Genomic DNA, 24,349 nt, shown 5'->3' with positions numbered 1-24,349 from the left:
GATTCCCCTCTCACTCCGTCACCAACTGTCTGCTTACTGTGCCCAAGCAGACCTGTGCTGTTTGCATTTTTCCTCCTTAGAATAATCTAAAACATAAGTACAGGGAAGCCACGGAACCTGCAAAACTGCTAAAAGAAACAGTTGATCCATGAGTGTGTGTAGCGGATGGGAGAGGGCAACACAGAGAGCGGACAGCTGGGGAGCGGGTGGTCATCTAAGAAGCGTCCTCCCAGCTGGAGAAGGCTCCTCCTAAGGGAAAGAGCGAGGGAAGTCCCGAACTGTGAAGCCGTGGCGCTTTGGCGGATGCTGTGTTCCCTTAGCATCTGCAAGAGCACAGGGCATGCGTGACTGGTGGGGAAGAAAGCACCTGCGGCTTGCCCCGCCACCCTCTCATCTCATCAAGCTCCTGGATGGCATGGAGCCACTGCCTCCCCCAGACTTCCTCCTCCCCAGTAGCCAACCAAGTTTCCTATTTCCTGCCCTTCTAGGAATGGGTCTGGGGGGAAGAGTCAGGGGAGGAAGGAAGGGAGGGAGTGGAGGGAAGGGAAGGGCAGGGAAGAGAAGAGAAGAGAAGAGAAGAGAAGAGAAGAGAAGAGAAGAGAAGGGAAGGAGAGGAGAAGGGGAGAAGAGGGCAGGTCAGGAGAAAGACAGGCAGACTCCCTATTCTGCTCTGCCTCAGGACGCAGGGTCTGCAGGGCAGACTATTCTCACCCTGATATAAAGATGGGCAGCCTCCTGATATAAGATGAATCATAACACTGGTTGAGCCCCTGGCTCTTTTATCTGCCTTCCTTAAGACCTCCTTCTCAGACCAGCATGCCCAGGTCAGACTTCAGAACAGACTGATGTTTTCCCAGGCCAGGGAGGAGCGGGGATGGGGTGGGTGTGGATGAGGGAAAGCCTCTTGCCTCAAGGCTGAGTGGGAGGAAAGGCTGAACTTTAAAGAGGAGGAAGATAAAACTCTGGAAAACCTGGAAGCTATTTAGGAGCAAAGCTGAGGTCACCATGGAATAAGAAATACAGAAAAAGCTGGACATGGTGGTGCACACTTGTAATCCCAGCATTTGGGAGGCTGAGACAGGAGGATCATGGTTCGCAGACAGCCTCATCTACTTAGTGAGGTCCTTTGCAACTCAGTGTGATCCTATTTCAGAATAAAGAATAAAAAATAGGGCTGGGGGTGTAGCTTGGAGGTAGAATGCCCCTGGGTTCCATCCCCAGTACTGCAAAAAGAAAGAAAGAAAGAAAGAGAGAGAGAGAAAGAGAAGAAAAGAAAACTGTGGCTTAGAATCAAGCCTCGGCTCCCCAGCGAGGTGATCACAGGCTGGGCCTGTAGAGCGCAAAGCTAGTGGTTAGGTGCACAGATTTTGGAACCCAGGTGCTTCTCTTTCACTTAGAAGCCATGTGACCCTCAGGGATTTGCTTTTCTTCTCTGTGCCTGTTTCCTTATTTTGAAATAGATATGTAATATCATCTACTGTAGGGGCTTTTGTGAAAATGAGATAATGAAAACGTGAAATGCTGGCCCATTCCCAGCCTCAAAGCCCACCTGAGGCCCCCGGCCATGTTTTTTGCATCAGTTGAGTGGGACTCGTTCTCAGCCGGAAGTCGAGACGCCTGGCTCTTCTGGCTGACTTCCTCTGAGGTGGACTGTGCTCTGGCCCCTGACCCTGTCCCAGGGATGACCCCACCTCAGGCTGCGGTGCCCCGCAGCTGTCTGGCCTGATTCCAGCTGTTGGTGGAGAGGCTCAGGCCTATCTGCTCCTGCTGCTATACTCCTGGCCCTGGGGCCTCCTGTGCAAGGACTACGGGTCTCAGCGATGACGGTGAGTGGTCCTGCCTTTGGGAAAATTGAGTGTGAGGAGAGGCCTCTGTGCATCCCAAGTCTTGGGTATCTGCACCTTTCTCTGCTGTGCAGGAGAGAGGAGGAGCAAGGCTAGAAAAGAAGGCTTGTTGCTGCAGGGAACTTCTGAGGCAGGTGAGGGGCAGATTCTTGTCTGTGGGTAATGAGTCTTAGAGGTAAGGGACCATACACTCTTCGCAGTGTCCTGGGCTGTGCCCTGCCCAAAGCAAGAGGAGAGGAACCAGAGAAGAGGAAACCAGAGGTCCTCAGGGAAAGAAAAGGCACAGTGGCGGAGTAGCTCTTAGGCTCCAGGGCCAGCCTTGCTTCAGGGGATCAAGTTCACACCTTGTATTAGTCTGTCTGCAGACCAGAAGGCTGTACTAAGGTCTTGTCAAAGCCCCTCCAGGCTTTAGGCCTTTCCACAAAAGGCACCTTTTGGGGATGGGCTGTAGACTCCCCAGTAAGCAGAGCAGGACGGTATCAGCAGAATACAGAGGCCAAGCTGCAGGGGAGTTGCAGCCACACCCAGAACTTTATGGTAGCAAAGAAAGGCAATGGGGCAAGGGCGACAGGGCATTGGATGGTGAAGGAGTGCTCAGGGCGGTGGAAAGCAAGGGCTGACTGTCAGAAGAGGCCCACACCTCGGCACGTCCATTAAGAAGTGTAATTGACATAGAGGCTGAAGACAGAAAAGGTGGGAAAGCGTAGTGGTTAACCAACACACTACGAGTACAAGGTGCTGTTCTCAGTGCTCTGGGTCTAGCTACATCTCGTCCTCACAGTGACCTGTTACTGGTCAGGCTTTGCAGAGGTAGCACTGAGCAGCAACCCAAAAGTCCAGTCTTCCCAGAGCCCACAGTCGCCAGGAGAGCTTGGATTTGAACCCAGGCGGTTTGACTTCGGAGGTCAAGTTCTTAACCGTTTCCTCTCGGTAGACAACTCCAGGCGTGAGGGCTGGAGCATCTGCTGCAGGAAAGGGCAGGAGCGGAGTGGAGGCATGGCAGAGGCAGGAGGGTATAAAAACAAACTTTACCCATCTCACATTTTTTTCTCCAGACACTAGCCTGAAATTGTAAATCCTGCACAAATAGAGTCTTAGGAGAGAAGATCCAGATGCAGTTTTTCCTGAGAATGAGTAGTTGGCAACCAGGAACCAAATCTAGCGTCCTGTGTTCCAGCAAGTTTTCCCAACAGCAAGTTTTCCCAAAGGTGGCTATGATAGTGTCTGGCACTTTTTAAAAATGAAAATGAATGCATAATGCTTAGAAAGGGGGAAAAAGAAATTAATTTGTAAAACAACTAATTTGAGACAGAAACCGGGGTTAACCTTAAGAGCTACAGCCAGAGCATGGGATGTGGCTGGCTCGTGTGTGGATCAGGTGACAGGAAACCCAAACAACTTTATCAGCCCTCTGCTTTGTGTTTCCACTCACCATCCTGTGCTCATGGTCACAATGTCATTTTTGTTTCAATGAATTGAAATCTAGAAAGAGGAAGGACCAGGTGAGAAAGAGGAGCAGGTGCAGGCGGGGAGGAGGGCAGGCTCCTGAGTGCGCAGCTGTGTCGTCTGGAAAGCGCTTCCTCTCCAGTGGACTGCCAGCTGCTGCTTCTCAAGAGGAGAGACTGTTCGTGGCCATCAGAGAGGGCCGTGGAGCACTGACTGTGCTGCCTTTAGGGACCTTCCACAAGGAAGCCAGGACGGGTAGTCTGGGGGAGCCGGAAGGGGCGTGGAGCCAAGCCCAGAGCTAAGGCCGAGGGTGCAAGAAGAGTCTGCAGCCCCGTAGGAAGGCTGGCTTACGGAGGCCGCGGAGGCACATTTAGTTTCAGGGCACATTTTTCTGGAACCAGGGAAGAGGCATGGGGGTTGGGGGGCTGGAGTTGGATGGGCAGTCACTGTGCCTGCTTCCCTGTCTCTTCCCCCCTCCTGCCAAGATCCGGCCACAGGAGCTTATGTGGGAACCGAACATTTGCAAACTGACTTATTTATACATCTTCCTGACATACTTTATCATTTCTATTTGGTCCTCAATCATCAGTGTTTACCCAAATGTTAGCTTTAACAAACTTTATTTCACCGTCTCCTACCCAAGCCAACTCTTTCTAGGTCTTCAATCTATACATATACACTATTAAGTAAAAAGGGGGAAATTCTTCTTAAAATACTTTAATAATTCCTACATGGAAGTTTGCTTTTTATGATTTCCCTACTAATTTTAGGGAGGCAGAATGATATCAGAACATCTGATTTCACTTAAAACCGGTGTGACTTCAGGTCTTTTGCCCAAGTTGTACCAGCTTCCATCTGCTCATTTGTGAGGTGGCTTAATAGTAATAATGACAGGGCAGGCATGGTGGCTCACACCTGTAATCCCAGCATTCAGGAAGCGGAGACCAGGGGATCGCGGTTTGCAGACAGCCTCAGCTACCTAGTAAGGCCCTTCGCAACTCAGTGAGACCCTGTTTCAAAAATTAAAAAAAGACTTAAAAATATGACTGGGGGTGTAACTTGGAGGTACAATGCCCCTGGGTTCCATCCCCAGTACCGCCAAAAAAAAAAAAATTAATAATGACTTACTCAGGGTTGCACTAAGAATTAGAAGACCCTGGCATAATAGTAAGTAGCCAATAATGGACAACACATCTTGATTGTCTGGAAAGAGCTCATCTCTACATTTTCAGCACCCTGGAAAGCAACCCAGTGCATAGTCTCAGGAATTTGTAACTTTGTGTTGTGTGTGTGTGTGTGTGTGTGTGTGTGTGTGTGTGTGTGTGGTATTGGGGGTGGAACCCAGGGGCTTTTCTACCTCCGGGCTATACTCCCAGACCTACTTTATATTTTATCTGGAAACAGGGTCTCACCAAGTTCCTGAGAGCCTCACCAAGTAGCTGAGGCTGGCTTCGAACCTTTGCAATTTGTCCTTGTGTCTCGGCCTCCCAAGCACAGGGATTACAAATGTGCACCACCACAGCAGGCAATTTGTAACTTTTATATCGTGAGAATTGGCTCAGGATTTATGCAGCTTTCAGGTAGCTCCTATTTCTGCAAAGTTTAATATTTCATGGGTTGTTTGGATGTAAGAATGAAAATAAGCTCAGTATTCATCATGAAATACAATCTGGTTTCTTGTCTGTCTTGACACATTAGACACTAATCTCCACGCCGTGTCTTGTGTGACATTGCATTCCCAGATCCTAGAAGAGGACTTGGCACCTAGTGGGCACTGAATAAACAACTTCTTACAAATGAATGGTTAAAGTATTCCCAGTAAATGATATAAGGAGTCAAAGAAATGTGTCTATGTCTATATGTCTATATATCCTTTTTACGTTTTTATATTTATTTAACTGATATTTTAAAACATTAAAATTGTACATATTTATAGGGTGCCATGGGCTATTCTGATACATACATGCACTGTGCAATGTTTCAATCAGGGTAAATACATCTATTCAAACATTTATCACTTCTTTGTGGTGAAACCACTCAGAAGCCTTTCTTCCAGCTTTCTGCAATGTACATTAATGTTATAGTCACCATATTCAACAGTGCACCAGAACTTCCTATCTAACTACCCATCAAACTTTCCAATTCTTCTTCTACTCAGATTCTGGTAACTAGCATTTCAGGAGGGCAACTTTTTTGCTGTGATTTTGGGTGCTGGGGATTGAACCCAGGGCATTCTACCTCTGAGCTACACCCCAGTCCTTTTAATTTTTCTTTTAAATCAGGGGCTCACTATATTTCTGAGGCTGGCCTACAACCTAAGATCATCTTGTCTCAGCCTCCCAAGCACTGGGATCACAGGTGTGTGCCACCATGCTCAAGGAGGTCAACTTTTTTAGATTACACATATGAGCGAGGTCACATAGTACTTGACTTCTGTGCCTGGTTTACCTTACTCAATAAAATGATCTCTGGTTCCATCCATGCTGTCACAAATTATAGGATTTGTCTCATTTTTATGGCTGAATAGTATTCTATTTGTGTATGTTCCATGTTTTCCTTAACTGCTCATCAGTTGATGGGCACTTAGGTTGATTCCCCTTCTTGGCTATTGCAAATAGCATATCCTATCATTTAGAGTTAGGTTACATTGGTAAATAAGTGAATGCCCCATCTTGGGTCCTGCAGGGGAGGATGGCTCTGACTGAGGCAGGAGTACCTACTTGTGGACTTGGGAAGAGCACCAAAGGCCTGAGAAAGCATCAGTGGCTTCCTGAGAGGGGCTCAGAACTGGCTGGGTGTGAGTTGGTCCACCCCAAGCATCCTGGCATCAGAACCAGAAAGAGGCAAAGGAGGGCCTGGCAGAGGCCATGGCAGGACTTGACCATCCACAGTGAGAGGAGTTCACAAGGATGAGGATCAGATGAAGACCACAGAACCACTGTTCAGCAGGGCCAGTCAGCCAGGCAATGGCTCATCCCTTTTGGAAAGAGATATAGAAAATCTTGAAATGACTGAATTAAAATTCGGAGTTTTCTATGTTTAAGTATGCACACATTTTTTTCCAGGAATTTCAGCAGACAAAATGTTTTTATGATATCTAAAATCAAGTATTTAAAATCATGTGATTTTTAAAAATAGCACAGGTAACAAAATTATAAATATCTGCTCTGTAAAATTCTTATGAATTTATTTGGTCTGGCAGGAGCCAAGGTTACAGTGAATTTGATAACCAACTATTTATCAAAAATGCAGCTGCTTGTCAGAATTACAGTGGAGCTGAACCCTGGTCTGAGTTGGCAGTTTCTAGAGAAGCAGGTGGCTCAAGGGAAAACCTAGGATTGGGTTACGCAAGCCGGTATCTGCCTTTGTTTTGAATGGATTGTTGTGACTTTGAGGACAGTGACATGCAGCTGCTGCAGGTGCTGCTCAAACAGTTTTGTTTGACACTGAGAGAACTCTGGGTCTCTGGGACTGATGTGTCTTATTGTTTGCTTGTTTGCGTTACTCTTGGTATTCTACGAGCACCAAAAGATACACGATTCAGTTATAGACAAAGTATGTCAGCCAGGAATCTGAATTGCAGGATCCTTGGAAATTCAGGAGAGTAAACAGGTGATTTGAATAGGAGACTGGGGGAATAGAGGAAATTTTTAGGTTTCAGAGTGGGATGAGCAAAATGCAAAAAATGATGCCTGAGAAAGAATTGGCGTGTTCCAGAGGAAGACTGAGGACCATCAGTAGAAACCCAGTTATCACATCTGGGGCTAAACTACCTGTTAAGAAGGCTTGATGCCGAACCATACATGTATGGCTGGTTGAGAACATCCTTTTGCGTTCAATAGAGATGAGGCTGGAAAACTGGGAGCTAGGGTAATGCTGCCGGAGTAGAACCTTCAGCCAGGGCCAGGGAGCAGGCAGGCCTGAGGGTCTGTGTCAGTACTGCTGACTTGGGTTGCCGTGTATCTATGATAAGCATGCCACACGCCTCTGTGTCCCACCATCCCCAAAGAAACTGAAGGGCAGGGACCATGTTGAATACTCCTTCCTTCCTTTCCTCCTCCTCCTCTTCCTCCTCCTCCTCCTCCTCCTCCTCCTCCTCCTCTTCCTCCTTCTTCTTTAAATTTTTTTTTTTTTTTTGCAGTACTGGGGATGGAACCCAGCATTGTACCTCCGAGCTACACCCTCAATACTATTTTTAGTCTTTTTATTTTTTGAAACAGGGTCTCACTCAGTTGTGAAGGGCCTCACTAAGTCCCTGAGGCTGTCCAAGAACCGCGATCCTCCCGTCTCGGCCTCCCGGATTACAAGCGTGCGCCACCACACCCGGCTTTGAAAACCTCTCTCCATCAAACACATTCCCTGATCTTTTGGTTGATGCTCCGTAAATGAATGCAGTGTGTTGATGGATCTTGGTTCCTAGAGTTTACAAAAAAAGATTAAAAATCTCTTTATAAGCCGGGCGTGGTGGTGCACACTTGTAATCTGCACGCTTGGGAGGTGGAGATAGGAGGATCGCGCAGGTTCGAAGCCAGCCGCGCTGGCTTAAGAGACCCTGTTTCCAAATAAAAATATAAAAAATAGGTCTGGGAGTGTAGCCCAGAGGTAGAAGGGCTTCCAGGAACCCCAGAACCACAAAACAAAAAACAAAAAAACAAAACAAAAAAATCGCTTTATAGGTAGAGTGTGCTCTCTGAAAAGGAGTTATTTTCCTGGTTTCTACATGGCAGAAATAATCAGGGAGCTGGAACAGGGCCTGGCAGCTCTCTGGGGAGGAAAAATGTTTGGGATGGGGGTCTTGGCCAAGTCAGGGGACATGAGGAACACCACTTGCTCTTCCCTGTTAAGGAGCCCTGTGGGTCTAGATTCCTCCAGAGGACAGACTGGAAGGCAGAGCTGCCTCCAGGCTGGGTGCTACCTCACAGGCCACCGACGCTCACAGCCATGCACACATGCTGCTCATTTTTAGGTCTGGCCCACTGAGCACTCCTCTCTCCTGTCCTCAGTGACCCCACACTCAAGCACAGCCCTGTTCACCTGAGTCCACCTCTTCAACCCCTGTGCTCCACCCAGAACAGGCCCAGATCCCCCGGCTCCCCGTGGTTGTCACTGCAGGGCACTTGGGGTCTAGACTCTGGCTTGGCATGACTCAGCAATGATGGGAGAGAAACGGAGATTCTCCATTTGTGCCCAGGAAGGTCAAGGGAGTCGGTGATGGCCCTCAACCTGCACCTGTGTAGGCCACAGCCAGGGGTTCCCGAACAGGAGGAGGAGCCTGAGAGAAGCTGATGGACCCCCAAGTGTGAGGCAAAGCGATCAGGAAGTGGATGAGGGTCTCTGGTCCAAGGTCAGAGGAAAACCCGGTTGAGGGTGAGCAAGAAGGTGGAGGTGGCTGAATGCGAATGTATAAAGTCCAGAGAGACACTGAAGCTTGAGACATCGAGATTCGCTTTTGAAGTAGCCAAGTCCTCTGAAGGTAGAAAGAGCCTCTGAGTTGCAGCAGGGCATCTGCAGTAATGGCCTAGCGTCACACTGCAGCGTCCTTCACTGCTCGTAGCCTCCACGTCATCACGACGATGCCGATCTATACCCAGCGTGCTGGTGTGCAGAGTCCTGGCTCGGATGCCAGGGCCTGGGCTCCTCACTGGAAAGCTACCGGTCTGTCTGTGCCTCAGTCCACTTATCAGTGAAATAGAACAACAACACTCCAAACATTCTTGTGAGAGTTGGGCAAAGTCATATTTTCAAAGGCATTTTTTTAAACAAGGGCAAGGGCTAAAATCAGTTAAGACAATGAATTATAATTATTTCTGTCCCTACCTACAGAGGGGCAGTTAGGCACTGAGACTGTATTCCAAACACTGGTGGCTTAAATTGATTTCACACGTTGTTTAGTTAGTTTTTTTCTTCTTTTGTGTCTGATAATATTTGGGGCCATTGAGGCCAAGTTTACAAAGCTAAAGAAAGACATCAATGAAATTTTTTATAAACTAAGAGGCAGAATTCAGTCTCCTGATAAGATATTTACATTTCAACTTACTATTGACACTAAGAATAAATAGTGATGTAAGACTGAATGGTAGAGGCACATACCTCAACAGAAAAGAAAGGCTCACCAAGTCTTGATAACAGGCTACTTGAACCATGTTCCTGTTTGGCCAGAGAAGATAGGGTCTCTGTTGCTTTTGGTTGCTATGGATTTTTAGCCACCTTGATAACCCTTTCACAATTTGACCTCCTTTTAGTGTTTTTTTGTAAATAGTGTCTTTATGGGATATTTTGAACTACAAATGCCTCAAGGATCCTATACATGGTTGCACAGCAGTTTTAGCAGAGTGGCCCCACTTCCAATCAGATAGGGGATTCAGGTGCCTAATCACACATTATCAAGAGGCTGAACAGGGTAAAAGGATATGTCTAGTAATTAAAATAAAATAGTTCCTGTGTGTGACTGAGTGTGTGTGTGTATGATGCTGGAGACTGAATTCAAGAGCATTCTACCTCTAAGGCAAATCCCAGTGCCTTTTATTTATTCTTTATTTTCAAACAGGGTCTCCCTAAGTTGCTTAGGGTCTTGCTAATGTGCTGAGGCTGGCTTGGAACCTGGCATCCTCCTGTCTCAGCCTCCAAAGGGCTGGGATTACAGGCATGTGCAACCATGTCCAGCTATAGAAAATAGTACTGAAAGAGCTAGGTTGGACTGAGTAGGGAAAAAATAAAAGAACTAAAGATGACAGCAGGGGACGAGCTGGTGAAGGCACCAGGAATCCTAGAAAAGGGTTGAAGAAATAGGGTCGCAGCAGTGGGATGATGCCTCACAGAAAAGAAACCTGAGGTGAGGTCCCGGGAAGCCCACATGCAACCAAAGGCCAGTCTTTGCAGCGGTTAATTAGAAATGGCAGACTGAAATCATTGTCCTAAGACTATGCTAAGCTGGAGGTGTTGGCACAGACTGTAATCCCAGTACTTGGGAAACTGAGATAGGAGGACTGCAGGTTTTTGAAGCAAGTCTCAAAATTTTATTTTGTTTCAAAATAAAAATCAAAAGGGCTGGAGATATAACTCAGTGGTAGAACACCCCTGGGGTCAGTCCCTGGTAACACACACACACACACACACACACACACACACACACACACACACGGCACAGTAATGGCACCCCATGTAGTGGGCACTTACGGTGAGAGGAGCTTGCAGGCCTGGAAGTTGCTCTGGAGGGTCAGTGAGTACGCGGATGTGAAGGCCCCCGGTGAAGCAGCACAATATGACAATACTGGAGATTTTATAAACACTGTATGCTTAGGCTACACTAGATTTGTATTAAAAGTTTTTTTTCTTTTATCACAAATGAACCTTACCATACCATAACTTTTCTACTTTATAAACTTTTAAATTTTTTCAACTTTTTGAAACACTTAGCTTTAGACACACATTGTGCAACCATATACAAATGTTTTCTTCATTCACAAACATATCAAAGTCAATCAGTAAGCCAAACATGAGAAGGAGGGAGGAGAAAAATGAGATGGGAATTGGGGAAGGACTAGTTGAGTGGTGTGTGCACGCATGCCTCTACCATCTTGTATTCCATTAAGATGCTTGACTACAATGCACCAATAAAAATGTCCATCCTTCCTTCCTTCCACATTCTTTCCTTCTTTTGTACTGGGTATTGAACCCCCAAGCTACAACCCACCAGCCCTTTTTATTTTTCATTTTGAAACAGGGTCTTGCTAAGTTGTTGGGGCTGGCTGCTGAACTGCAATCCTCCTGTCTCAGCCTCCCAAGTACTGAAATTACAAGAGTGTGCCACAATGCCTGACCAAAAATATTTTCTTTACATTCTTATTCTATAAACTTTTTTCTATTTTAACATTCTTTAACTTTCAAAACTTTTTTGTTAGGCCAGGCGTGGTGGCACACACTTGTAATCCCAGCATTTGGGAGGCAGAGACCAGTGGACTGTGGTTCGCCGACAGCCTCAGCTACTTAGGGAGGCCATCTGCAACTCAGTGAGACCCCGTTTCAAAAACCAAAAAGACTAAAAAATAGGATTGGAGGTGTAGGTCAGAGATACTATGCCCCTGGGTTCCATCCCTAGTACCTCAAAAAAAAAAAAAAAAAACCAAAAACACTTTTTTGTTAAAATCCAAGACCATCCATATCACTGTCTTCTAACCTTTACATCTTGTCCCTGGAAGGTCTGATAACAAGGCCTTCTGGAATCCCTCCCAAAGGACCTGCCTGAGGGTATTTTACAGTTAACTTTTGCTTTTTAAATAAGTAGAAGGATTACACTCTAAAACAGTAATAAAGCCGGGCGTGGTGGCGCACGCCTGTAATCCCCGCGCTTGGGAGGTGGAGACAGGAGGATCGCGCAGGTTCGAAGTCAGCCGCGCTGGCTTAAGAGACCCTGTTTCCAAATAAAAATATAAAAAATAGGTCTGGGAGTGTAGCCCAGAGGTAGAAGGGCTTCCAGGAACCCCAGTACCACCAAAAAAAAATAAAATAAAATAAAACAGTAATAAAAGTATAGTGCAGTAAATAGGTAAACACAGTTGTCTGTTATCAAGTACTGAGCACAGCACATAATCATAGGTGCTGTACTTCATATCACATGAGTGGCAGCCCAGGAGGTGCCCACACCAGCACCACCAATGGCACCAGTACACTGTGCTGCGATGTTGCTATGGCTACAGCTACAGCATCTCTAGACAGTAAGGATTTTCCAGGTTAATGATAATGGTATGGGGCCCACAGGTATGTGATCTATCATCGATTAAAATGTGTTAGGTGGGGGGCAGAGGGCACCCAGCACAATCTGAATGTATACCACTTTCAATATGATCCACATAAAATTTTTTTAAAAATTAAATAAAAATAATTTAAATTTAAAAAAAGAAATGTGTTAGGTGGGTGTGAATGTATACGTGGCAATAACTTCTGTTTGTTTCTCTCTTGCTAATTATATTTTGTAACTGGGGCCTCTCCAACTAACAACTGATGGGGGTTATTTTTCCCTTATGAGGATTTCCATACTTTTCAATGTTACAAATGTATACTTCATTCAACAGTATACACTTCCACATTGCTATAAATCGTCACAGTCAGAGTTTTTAATGCACATATTTGTCTTTCTTCATTGGCATCTGTTCCTTGTCCCACAAGCATTCTAGTTTCTTCATCTTAAAAAGTTCTCCCTAGCTCTTTATTTTAAATAGAAAGGTTTGATACATATTACCAAGTGAGGGGAGCAAGAAAATGTACAGGGAATGCTACTCACCGTTTAGAAGTTACATGTCCTTTCTGATTGATTTTTGACACTCCTCTAGTTAGGAAAGGCTATAATTTTTACCAAGAGTAAGCTTTTATGCTCCCTTTAACCCTGAGAACGCTTATCTTCCCCATATCTCTTAATCTGATGCAAAATGATTTCCATTTTCTGCCCTGGAGCATCCCCTGTTCCCTCTATCTCCGCGAAGTTGTAGCCTCTCATCTCTAATTCAAGGACTAGCAGATGTCTATGACGCAATGGCTGCCGCTGGGTGCTCACCAGAGCTCAGCGTAGCACTCTGCCTCTATAGCCTAAGTTGCTTCCAACTGGCAAGCCCAGCCTGCCTGAGTCCCATCACCCCGCACTACTGCCCACCCGCTTTGAACAGTTCTCTGAAGAAAAGCTGCAGATCCAAATCTCTTCCAGCTCCCCATCTTGGACTCTTTTGGCTTCACCAGTGATAACAGGGTTTCCGCTACCGCCATTGAAAACAAAACTGATCCTTTGCCCCACCGACATTATAAGCAACCTGTACAATCATTTTCTCCCAAGCTAGGAGGATGACCAAATTAAACCAAGTGGCACTGGGAGATAAACTAAAAATAGTCAGACACCATGTCTTTGTCTACTTTCATTTAGTTAATGAAGCCTGGAGCTTCTCCAGTAAATCTAGGTTTCCAGCCTCTTTAATCTCTTCTACCATGGGTGTGGGGGCGTCATTTGATTCTGCCCTGACTTTTGCAATGCTGATATCTGACCATATGTTATGACTTTTCAAGACATGATAATGAAGTAAGAAAATCACCTCTTTTTACCAGGACAGGCTAATGTAAACTAGGTAACTGTGTATTGTGGAGTTCCCCTTTAAACAGCCACCATGAATTTTATGTGTGTTTGTTTACTTACTTATCTTCAGGCTATTTCCTAGAACTCCTTTGAGAGTAAACTTCTTTTCGTTCCCAACTACTTTTGTTTCTCAAATCCTGCAGCCAGGGTCTAGTATTTCATGTTGGAGCATGGGAGTGCTGGACACCTGTTATTTTGGAGTCTCTGCCTAAACTGAGACTGAAAGCATTCTGTTGCAACATCCTGACTTATATGTTAGGTGCAGACCTGGGATTCAAAGCTCACAAATGTGACATAAACAACATTCCAATCACATTTTGGTCCCTGGCTGTCCTAAAGTTAAGTCCAAGTCTTCTCTTCTCAGAAAAGTGTTTTTATGGATCAGTTCTCCAAGGTGACTTAGGGGACAAGGTTGGTTGTGGGAGGCAGTTGTCCCAAGGTCTCTAAAATCCCAATGTGGGTGCTGCCAGGAAGTAAATTTAATTCTGGGAAGAAAAATAAGTCCGTGTTAGCTTCATTTTACAAAAGAGCTTGCACTATGAGTTCATCTAACAGTATCAGGTTCTGTGAATTCCACCCTGGGTTAAGACCTTCTCTATGGAAGGAGATCTGGAAGTCACTCAATTCCTACCCACAGGACTCACCCTGCCCCCAGTGACCTTGTCCAATCCAGATGGAGGTGATTTTTAACAAGCTCCAGCCTTATGTTTTAAGGCCTCTTTGCTGAGGAAGTGTCCTCTCCTTCCAGCATGCCCTGTGCTAATCACTGAACCCTGACCTTGGAACCCTGAACTCCTTTTCTAGTAAAATGTTAAAAACAAGCCAGGCGTGGTGGTGCACACTTGTAATCCCAGCATTTGGGAGACTGAGACCAGAGGATCGTGGTTCGAGGACAGCCTCAGCTACTTAGGCCCTCCGCAACTTAGACCCTGTTTCAAAATAAAGAATAAAAAACAAGACAGGAGGTGTAGCTTGGAGGTCAAATGCCCCTGGGTTCCATTCCCAGACTCAGAAAAAAATTAAAAAGTTAAGAACCCTTTCTTCAAGAGGTTCCAACCTAGAACTCAGAGATGTCTTCTATCTGTCTCCAATGTGGGCCCCACTCACTGGGTACAAAGCCTGACCATTTCTCACAAGCATCTTCTCCTTCGTTGGCAACAGTTGCCTGAACTGCGCCAGGCAGCTCAGTAGGAAGTTCTCACAGGCAGGCAGGGCCCTGCTAGTTCCTGGGATCCAACAAGGAGCCTTTGTTTGAGATGTTTATTACAAGTGTTTCCAAGACATTTTCTTCCCAAACAGGTCACGAGCAGAGAGACCTTTAAAAAAGTGGAGCCCAAGAAAAAAAGGAATGTGTTTCCTAGATAGCCAGGAGGGTGGGAAGATTTCTTTTCCACTTTGCTCCTTTGCGTGTGTGTGTGTGTGTGTGTGTGTGTGTGTGTGTGTGTGAGAGAGAGAGAGAGAGAGAGAGAGAGAGAGAGAGAGAGATAGACAGACAGACAGACAGACAGACAGACTGGGAATGGAACGCAGGGGCATTCTACCTCCGAGCTATAACCCCAGCCCTATTTTTTATTCTTTATTTTAAAACAGCATCTCACTAAGTCACAGAGGGCCTCACTAAGTAACTAAGGCTGGCCTTGAACCTGCGATCCTCCTGCCTCAGCCTCCCAAGTACTGGTATTACAAGCCTGGGTCACCACGCCTGGCTCCCAGATAATCTTTTAAAAATTGTGGTTCGCTCATTGTAACTGCCACAACCTCAGTGAGAGCATAGGACAGGCCCCCGTGCCAAGCAGAATTTAAAGGGATAGTGAGAGGATAGTGAAATTAGTGTCCTTTCTCCCTTTATATGTTTCTGTTACCATCTAATAGCTTCATTGCGGAACATATCTGCTCGTACAGCTGGGGGCTGGAGGGAGCAGAGCTTATTTAGGCTGATGCACCGTAACCAAGGGCCGGGTGGAAGCACCCTCTGACCCGAGGAGCACCCACCCCCACCGGAACTTAGTGAATGGCACAGACCACGGAGCTCATCCCTTTCCCGGCCAGGCTCTATGTTACGCTGCCTTCTGCTCCACTCCACGGTCTGCTCTGAGCTTGTCATCGTAGGACATCTGTTGACCTGCGTCCCTCAGTGCTCCTCGCCTGAGCTTGTTGCCTGTCGTGTCTAACTGCCTCTTGATCCACCTCTCCCGTTCGGCCCCATCCTATGGTGCCTGGCCTGGGAGCCATGAGCAGAATTAATATGGGCAGAATATTCTGAGCAAGGTGACTGAAGTGATAATTTGTCCTTGTGTCTCTCATACTCAATATTAAAAACAAACAAAAAATGTGTTTAGGATCAGTGGTGTTCTAGGTACTCTGTAGAGCTCCTCGGAGGAGCTCACCGGCTTGAGAGCCCTGACTTATAGGCAAACATTGCCATTCAGTGTGATTAAACAGCTGTCGAGTTTATCCATCAAAACCAATGTTGGGCTGGTGGTGTAGCTCACTGGTCAGTGTATGCTTAGCATACGAGAAGCCCTGGATTCATTCTCAGTGTAAAGAAAAAAGGAAGAGAGGGAGGAAGAGAGGGAGATGATGGTAGTATATGAGGTGTGTTTGTGTGTTTGGTTGTTTGTTTGTTTGTTTGGTTGGTTGTTTTTTAGGCAGGGTCTGTGTTGCCCGGAGGACCTTGGATTTGGGATTTTCCTGTGTAACTAGGCTCGTAGGCCTGTGCCTGGGTCCAGATGAGCTTCTTAACATGGCAGCACAGTAGCTGTAGGCACACATGTATGTGTATGCACCCTCCTGCACCCACGCCTTAGAGCTTCCAAAAGCCTTCTATACTTTTCATGATGTAAAGCACAGGGCTTTAGGGCTTTAGATGGCCTAAATTCAGTTCCAGACTCTGCTGGTGATTTTGGATAAGCCATTCAAATTCTCCAAGCCTCAGTTTTCTCCTCTTTGAAAGAAAGCTAAGATTCCGCCCCTCGGCGTAGCTGTCAGGTGAAGAGAGGTCACATACAGGAAACAGTTTTCCTCGGAAGCTGCAGCGTTGAGCGCGTGAGACTCGCAGCGACCACATCCAAGGCTGGAAGTGTTTATTTAGAGAAGGTCGCAGGCTCTCTCCCAGACTGGCCTTGTCAATGCCTCTGGCTCTTGGAGAGCGGTGGAGGCCTGCCGTGCCCTGCCTGTCCCGCCCACACTTGGTGTCTGAGCCTGGGCAGAACCGGCCTGGCTCTGCGGTTCAAGTTGCAGGGGATGTTGGCTGCTGCCAGGAAACCAAGAGGAGGTAATGAAGAAGAAAGGGCAACAGGCCAGGAAAAATAGGAAGCTGGCACAGTTGGACAATGAGGAGGACTTTTTTTTTTTCTTTTTTGGCTGAGAGATAAGGGTGTTTTTGTTAGCTTAAGGGGGGCAGGGGATCCCGGCAGTTACCTGGCCAGGCCTTGCTTATGGATGGCCCCAGACTTTGAGACCTGGTGAGTGCTGGCTCTAGGCAAAACTGAAGTGTTTTGAGCACAGAGGAAAATCCCCAAAGTCCCCTGATCATCACCACAGTGCTCAGGTCTGCAGAGAGAACAAACACCCTGGCCGGGTTAGATCCACTGGGAAGGTCAGAGGGATGCCCGGAGAGTGTTAGGGTGGAGACCTGGTTCTCTCTGGTCTGGAATGAACTAGCCACATCAGCTAAGAAGGGGGATAGGCAGGTGCTTCCCAAAGCACCCAGACAGGCTCTGCTCAGCCCTTGCTGACTACCTCTCTGGCCCAGTGTCCACGCTCTTTGTGCATGCCCCATCTAACCTTCTGCCAACTCACATTTGCCCTTAGATCCATGCCTCACTCTGCCATTTTCTGGTCTTGCGGGTGTCCCATGGTTGCCTCTTCTTGTCATATTCTCCTTCTCTGAAGCATGCTGCATGTCTCAGTTGTGATCTGGAAGTGCTGCGAAGCTGTCTCTGTGCTCCCAGGTAGGGCCATACTTTCTTCTGGGTTCCCATCTATCTTTACACAAGCCTGCATTTTACCTCAGCCCCGACCCCAGACTGAAAGCAGGCCATGTCTTTCTCATTCATTCCTACCTCTAACTCAGTGCCTGGTACACAGTAGATTTTCAAAAGGTGTTTGTAGAATGCATAATAAGTGAATGAATGAACTGACTCTGAGTTGCTCAAATCAAAGCGGCTCATCCATAAAGTCCCTTGCAAGTCTGCCTTCTTTTGGGCCCCTTCTTGTGTTCAATAAAAGCAGCTTAGAAGTTGGGGGAGGGAGTGGCACACACTTGCAATCCCAGTACTTGGGAGGCTGAGACAGGAGGATCATGGTTCATAGACAGCCTCAACTACTTAGTGAGGACCTCTGCAATTTAGTGAAACCCAATTTCAAAATAAAGAATAAAAAATAGGGCTAGGGGTATAGCTCAAAAGTTGAATGCCCCTAGGTTCCATCCTCGGTACCACACACACACACACACAAAAAAAAGAATAAAAAATAGGGCTGGGGATGTAGCTCAGAGGTAGAATGCCCCTGGGTTCCATCCCTAATACCACACACACAAAGAAAGCATAGAATGGAAAGAACTGTGGTCTCAGGACACCCCTATTCTAATGCTTGCTTTGATACTTACCAGCTGTTTTCCCCAAAGTACCCTGATCCCAAATGACAATGTCAATGCCCACTGTTCAGGGCCTGCCTCTGAAGCCCAAAGGGAGGACCAAGCTCCATGCCATGACTGGGGTCTTCCTGGGCTTACTATTCATAAGTTGTGGCACCCCTGTATCCTATGTAACGATGACACCCTGTGGCGTCATCACAGAGTTAGCAATGCAGCCACATCTCATGGATCTGTTGTCTCCCAGCTCTCCTGATGCCTGTCTCATCTCCCATCAGGGTGCAGCCTTGCCAGCTGGCACTCAGCCAAAGAAGGCACTTTTCCAAGCATGTCCACCTCTTACCTTTGTTACTTGGGACACATCAGAATTGGGAACTTGCACGACCATTGTGTGCTGACAGAGGGGTAGTGGGTGAATCAGATCGCTAACAAAGATGGGCTCAGTGATCAGGTGTTGACCACCTGTTGCCCAACCCAGGTGTAGAATTCATGGGCAGAAGCCATGTACTTTGTTTCATATGCTTAGTACATGGTGCAAGGCTTGCTCTTTTAAACACTGACCACTGGTAGATGAGAAAAGCACACCTCATCTTCAAGAGAATTTAGAATCCCACAAGGGAAGTTGAGATATGGCCAAATTGCCATACCCATAGGCCACAGGTGTTAATGGTAACAGCAATGGCAGCTGGGTTCAGAGACCAGTCGAACCAGGTGCTTACACTTAAATAGCATTATCTCATTCAATTATAGCATTATATTATCACCTCATTCAATTCTTATTGCAGTCAAGTAAAATGGGCAGAGACATTTTCCAATTGAAGAAAGTGAGTTCCAGAGAGGTATATGATTTGCCAAGATTGTGATGATTCTGAGTAACTGGTCCAGGACCAGCACCCAAAGAGTCTTTTCACCCTTACTTTGTGTTCTTTCTATCATGAACACTATAGTGTGCAGGACAGCAGAGAAAAAAGATCAAGGTTATTATACCTTTGCATGTGGCATGTCTGTGGGTGTCACTAGGGATTGAGCCCAGGGGAGTTTTACCTCTAAGCTACATCTCTTGCCCTATTATATTTCATTTTGAAACAGAGTCTAAGTTATTGTACATTGACCTCAAAACTATGATCCTCCTGGCTTAGCCTCCCAAATTCTGGGATTACACCTGTGTGTCTCCATGTCTAGCTATAATATTATCTTAATAATATTCTTTATTTTGAAGTCTATTATGTCTGAAATTAATAGTAACTCAAGTTTTTTTCTTATATATATATCCATTTATTTATTTATTTAATTTTTGCGGTAATAGGGATGGAACCCAGGGGCTTCTACCTCCAAGCTACATCCCCAACCATATTTGTTACCCTTTATTTTTTATTTATTTATTTATTTTTGTGGTACTGGGGTTCCTAGAAACCCATCTACCTCTGGGCTATACTCCCAGGCCTATTTTATACTTTTTATTTGAAAACAGGGTCTCTTAAGCCAGTGTGGCTGGCTACAAACCTGCATGATCCTCCCGTCTCTGCCTCCCAAGCGCGGGGATTACAAGCGTAAACCACCACACCATGCTTTATCCTTTATTTTGAAACAAGGTCTCACTGATTTACAGAGGGCTTCATAAGTACCTGAGGCTGGCCGTGAACCACAATCCGCCTGACTCAGTCTCCCAAATGCTGGGATTATAAGTGTGCATCACCACACCCAGCTTATCTTTTTATTTTTAACCAGTGTCTTTATGTTTAGAGCCTATTTCTTGTAATCAGCATGTATTGGGGTCTTGCTTTCTTATCTACTCTGGTAATCCCTGCATTTAACTTGTGTGTTTGAATTATTCATATCTCATGTGACTATTGATATGGTTGGGCTAAAATCTTTCTGTTTTCTATTTGTTCCATTCTTCTTTTTCCTTTTCTGAGTTATCTGAATATTTTATGATTCCATCTTAATTCCTTTATTGACTTACTTATATCTCTTTTGAAAACTTTTTATCGGTTCTCCTAGGTTTGACAATAAATACTTTAAAATCACTTGTGTCGCTGGGCATGGTGGCGCATGCTTGTAATCCCCGCGCTTGGGAGGCAGAGACAGGAGGATCATGCACGTTTGAAGCCAGCCACGCTGGCTTAAGACACCCTGTTTCCAAATTTTAAAAAAGGATAAAAATAGGTCTGGGAGTGTAGCCTGGAGGTAGAAGGGTTTCCAGGAACCCCAGTACCACCAAAAAAAAAAAAAAAAAAAAAAAAATCACTTGTGTCCACCCTCGCATACCAGGCTAGCTCACCTCTTCACGGGTTCCTCTGTACCATTGTTGGCAAGCATTTCACTTTTGCATATCCTATAAACATAAAATAATCACTATTGTTATTGTTTCAAAGGGCCGAATCTGTAAAGCAATTAAAAATAAGAAAAGAAGACTTGGCTTGACTTCTCTTTGTCACATTTCTGATACTTTTCATTTCTTGATGTAAGTCCAAGTTTCTAACATTGTCACATTCATTCTCCTTGAAGAACTTCTTTTAATGTTCCTTGGAGTGTGGGTCTGCTGCCCTGGCTTCCCTTGGCTTTTCTTCGAGCAAGTCTGTTTTTCTTTTACTCTGAAAGGTATTTTCACTGGTTAAAAAATTCTGTGTCAGTGCAGAAGTGGGAACTCTAAAACATTGTTGGTGGGATTGCAAATTAGTGCAACCACTTTGGAAAACAGTATGGAGGATCCTCAGAAGAATGGGAACAAATCTACCATTTGATCCAGCAATGCCACTTCTGGGTATCTATCCAAAAGAAAGGAAACCAAACTACCAAACTAATGCATGTGTATCTATGTTCATAGCCTTACAATTCACAATTGCCAAACTATGGAACCAGCCAAGATGTCCATTAACAGATGCATGGATTACAAAACTGTGGGATATGTACACAAACAATATGTATTAAAAAAAAAAACTCAATTACATCATTTTCAGGGAAATGGATGGAACTGGAGGACATTATACTAAGTGAGATTAGTTAGTCACAAAGAATAAGAAATCAGATGCTTTCCCTAATATGTGAAAGCTAAGGAGAAATGGGTCATAGGAGGAACTCTAGATGAAAAAGGAAATCCTATAGAGGAGTAAACAAGACAACCTAAATGAGGGGATGGGAGGGGGGGAGAAGGAAATTCTCTAAAACACACAATGTACTTAAACATATCGAAGTCAATCACTAAGCCAAGCAAGGGAAGGAGGGATGGGGAGGAAATGGGGTGGGAATTGGGTAGGGGCTAAATGGATGATGTGTACATGTATGTCCACACAAGTCTTTTATCCCAATATTATGTATGAATATAATGCACCAATAAAAAATTTTAAAAAAGAATTCTGGGTCAACACAGTTATATTTCTTTCGGCCCATGACTCCATTTTCTTCTTGCTTTTATGGTCTTGCTTTTATAGCAGACAAGAAGTCTGCTATAATTTTTATCTGTTTTTTTTTTTTTCAGTACTGGGGATTGAACACAGGAGCATTCTATCATTGAGCTATACCACTTAGCCCTATTTTTATTCTTTATTTTGAAATAGGGTCTCACTAAGTTGTGGAAAACCTCACTAAGTAGCTGAAGCTGGCTTTGAACCTGCAATTCTTCTGTCTCAGCCTCCTAATTACTGGGATTACAAGCATGCACCACCACACCTGGCTAATTTTTCTCTTTGTTTTTCTGTAATGTGTCTTTTTTTCCCAGATGTGTTCATTTCTTCTTGCTTTCTTTGGTGTTCAGCAGTTTGGATATACCTTGCTTGATGTTTTTTGAGCTTTTTGGATCTATGTTTTAATGTCTATTATTACATTTGGCAAAATTTTTGCTGTTATTTTTTCAAATATTTCTTTGTCTTTTTCACCATTTCTTCTTGTAGAAGCCTAATTATGTGCATTTTAGACCATTTTATGTTGTCCCAAAGCTCCTGTCTCTCACTCTTACACTCGCGCACTCTCTCTCTCTCCCCTCCCCTCTCCTCTCCTCTCCTCTACTCTTTTCTTTGGATTTCAATGGGCATAATTTCTTTGATTTGACTTTAAATTCATGGATTTAGGTTGAGTCAATTTATGAACCTGTCATAAGCATTGTTAATGTGTTTGTGACTTCTAACATTTCCATATGATTTTTTCTTATAGTTTCCATCTCTGCTGAAATTACCTGTCTGGGGAAAAAAATTTTACCAGCTACTCCTCTGATACAGGGCTAATATTTATTTTTTCAAGTTCTATTAATATTTATTTTGAAAGGTAAAGAAAGTTTTATACATCTTTCTAAAAATGAAAATTCAAGTCTTAGAATTAAACAATGAGTCTTCACTATCACAAAGCTGTTTATAACAGTAGTTATAGTGAATACATTTTACTCTTGTAAAAATGTCTCAGAATTCAAGTCACAACTTGAATCCTCAATGATTCAAAGAGTTTTGTTTTATAAAATAAGGGTTTGGTCAGTTTCAAGGTGGAATCCTCTGGTCATACCATCCAAGCCCTCCACATGTCCCATCTGTTGGCTCACACGGTAGGATAATTAACTGCATTAGAAATTCCACAGTGGTTGTTCTTGTCTTTGCTCATTTTTACAAAGCCATTGGAACCCCGTTCTGGACCCCAGCTGTTCTTAATGAGCCAATATTTATTGTTATTTGAATCCATTCCTTCAAAACCATAGCCAACCACCAGAACTCCATGGTCCAGGTTCTTGCTGCTGCAACCTGGCTCATAGTGAATGCTTTCTTTATAGAACTGGAAGGATGGATGGCCTGTATTAATAGTGGTGGCAATGGGCCCAGCAGTGGCCACTGCCTTCATAAGAGCCTTCTCCTGCTGAGGGATGTCCACAAATACAGTATCATTAGCCATAGAATACTCAGGCTTGTGCTTTCAGATTTTGTCCTGAGCTTCATTTGAGTAGGATTCCTCTGAGTCCAGGCCTCCATTGTCCTTGGTGTACTGGAAGGCATAGTTCATTAGCCCGCCATCGTAGCCCTGGTTACCTTGAGCCGAAGAACAGTCCACTAGGTTCTGCTTGCTCAGCGACATCAGCTTTCTAGTTTTCTGGAACATCTGGCCTTCTAGGGCTCCCGTTACACTAAAAGCCCAACCAGAACCCCACTGACCCTGATTCCCTCAGGAGTCACACAGCCTTTTTCTCGCCAATCCACAGATTTGAGGACATCACCAAACAGAGGTTCATGGAACACCTTCCCCTTCTTGTTTTGTTTTTTTTTTTTTTCTTTTTCGGTGGTACTGGGGTTCCTGGAAACCCTTCTACCTCCCGGTTACACTCCCAGACCTATTTTTATATATTTTATTTGGAAACAGGGTCTCTTAAGCCAGCAAGGCTGGCTTCGAACCTGCGCAATCCTCCTGTCTCTGCCTCCCAAGCACGAGGATTATAAGTGTGCACCACCACACCCAGCTATGTATTTTTGGTTTTGAAATACATTCCTTATCCACCTGAATTCTTCACTGGTCATGGCTCCAAAGGCATTCAATCCATGCTGAGGCTGTGCTCCCCACCCAGGCTGTGCTCCCCTTCGAGCAGCTCCCTCATCCTCATGTTCTCCTCCATCCTTTTCACTCAAGCCACTAGTCTCTTGGTGTGGCCTTCTACTGGTACCACTGTGCATCTAGATTTTGATCAAATTTTGAAGTAGCTGAAGTTATTCCCAAGCAAAAGGCAGCCAGGAAGAATGAAAGATTCATGGTTCAGAAACCAACAGTAATCTCCCAGGTAAAACCTCATTAATGAGAGCATGTGATCCCAAGGAGGGGGAAGGGGATGCCAGGGATTGGACCCTGCCTAACTCCTAGACACAGGAATTTCCCCTAATCACAGGAGGTGAAATGTGCCAACCTCTGCCTTTCTGGAATGGAATCTCTCAGAAACTCACCTGAGGTGCCAGGCTCCAGGCTCCAGGCTCCAGGCTCTGGCTCAGGACCCCCCGCTGCCCGCTCCCCTCCACACTCGCCAGCCACTGCCCATGATGTTCTGGTGGCGCAGGGAATGGCAGCATCACTACCTGGGTGCGGGGTCCAGTGGCGTGACCAAGAGACAGTGCGACCCCAGATGACCTGGAACCCGGGCTGGCTGATATTCATAAAATACAAAGAGCTTTAATAAACTTAACACACTAGCTGGGAGTGGTGGCACATGCTTGTAATCCTGTGCTTGGGAGGCTGGGACAGGAGGATCACGCAGGTTCAAAGCCAGCCTCAGCTGGCTTAAGAGACCCTGTTTCCAAATAAAAAATATATATGTATAAAAAACAGGTCTGGGAGTATAGCCCAGAGGTAAAAGGCCCCTGGGTTCCATCCTCAGTACCACCAAAAAAA

The 24,349-nt window shown here is 45.3% G+C and overlaps 1 pseudogene across 1 annotated transcript; it reads right to left on the bottom strand.

The window, feature by feature from the left end:
* Nucleotides 1-22,525: 22,525 nt before the first annotated feature.
* Nucleotides 22,526-23,719, bottom strand: LOC308260330 (procathepsin L-like; annotated as a pseudogene). The gene is made up of 2 exons: nt 23,446-23,719; nt 22,526-23,223 (listed from the first exon to the last, which is right to left on the bottom strand). The product of its transcript is annotated as a procathepsin L-like (transcript).
* Between the last annotated feature and the right edge of the window lie 630 nt (nt 23,720-24,349).

Source organism: Muscardinus avellanarius (assembly GCF_963383645.1).
Source record: "Muscardinus avellanarius genome assembly, chromosome: 3".
NCBI lineage: Eukaryota > Metazoa > Chordata > Mammalia > Rodentia > Gliridae > Muscardinus > Muscardinus avellanarius.
The sequence above is the reverse complement of the archived record's forward strand: the minus strand, read 5'-3'. Positions and strand labels throughout refer to the sequence as shown.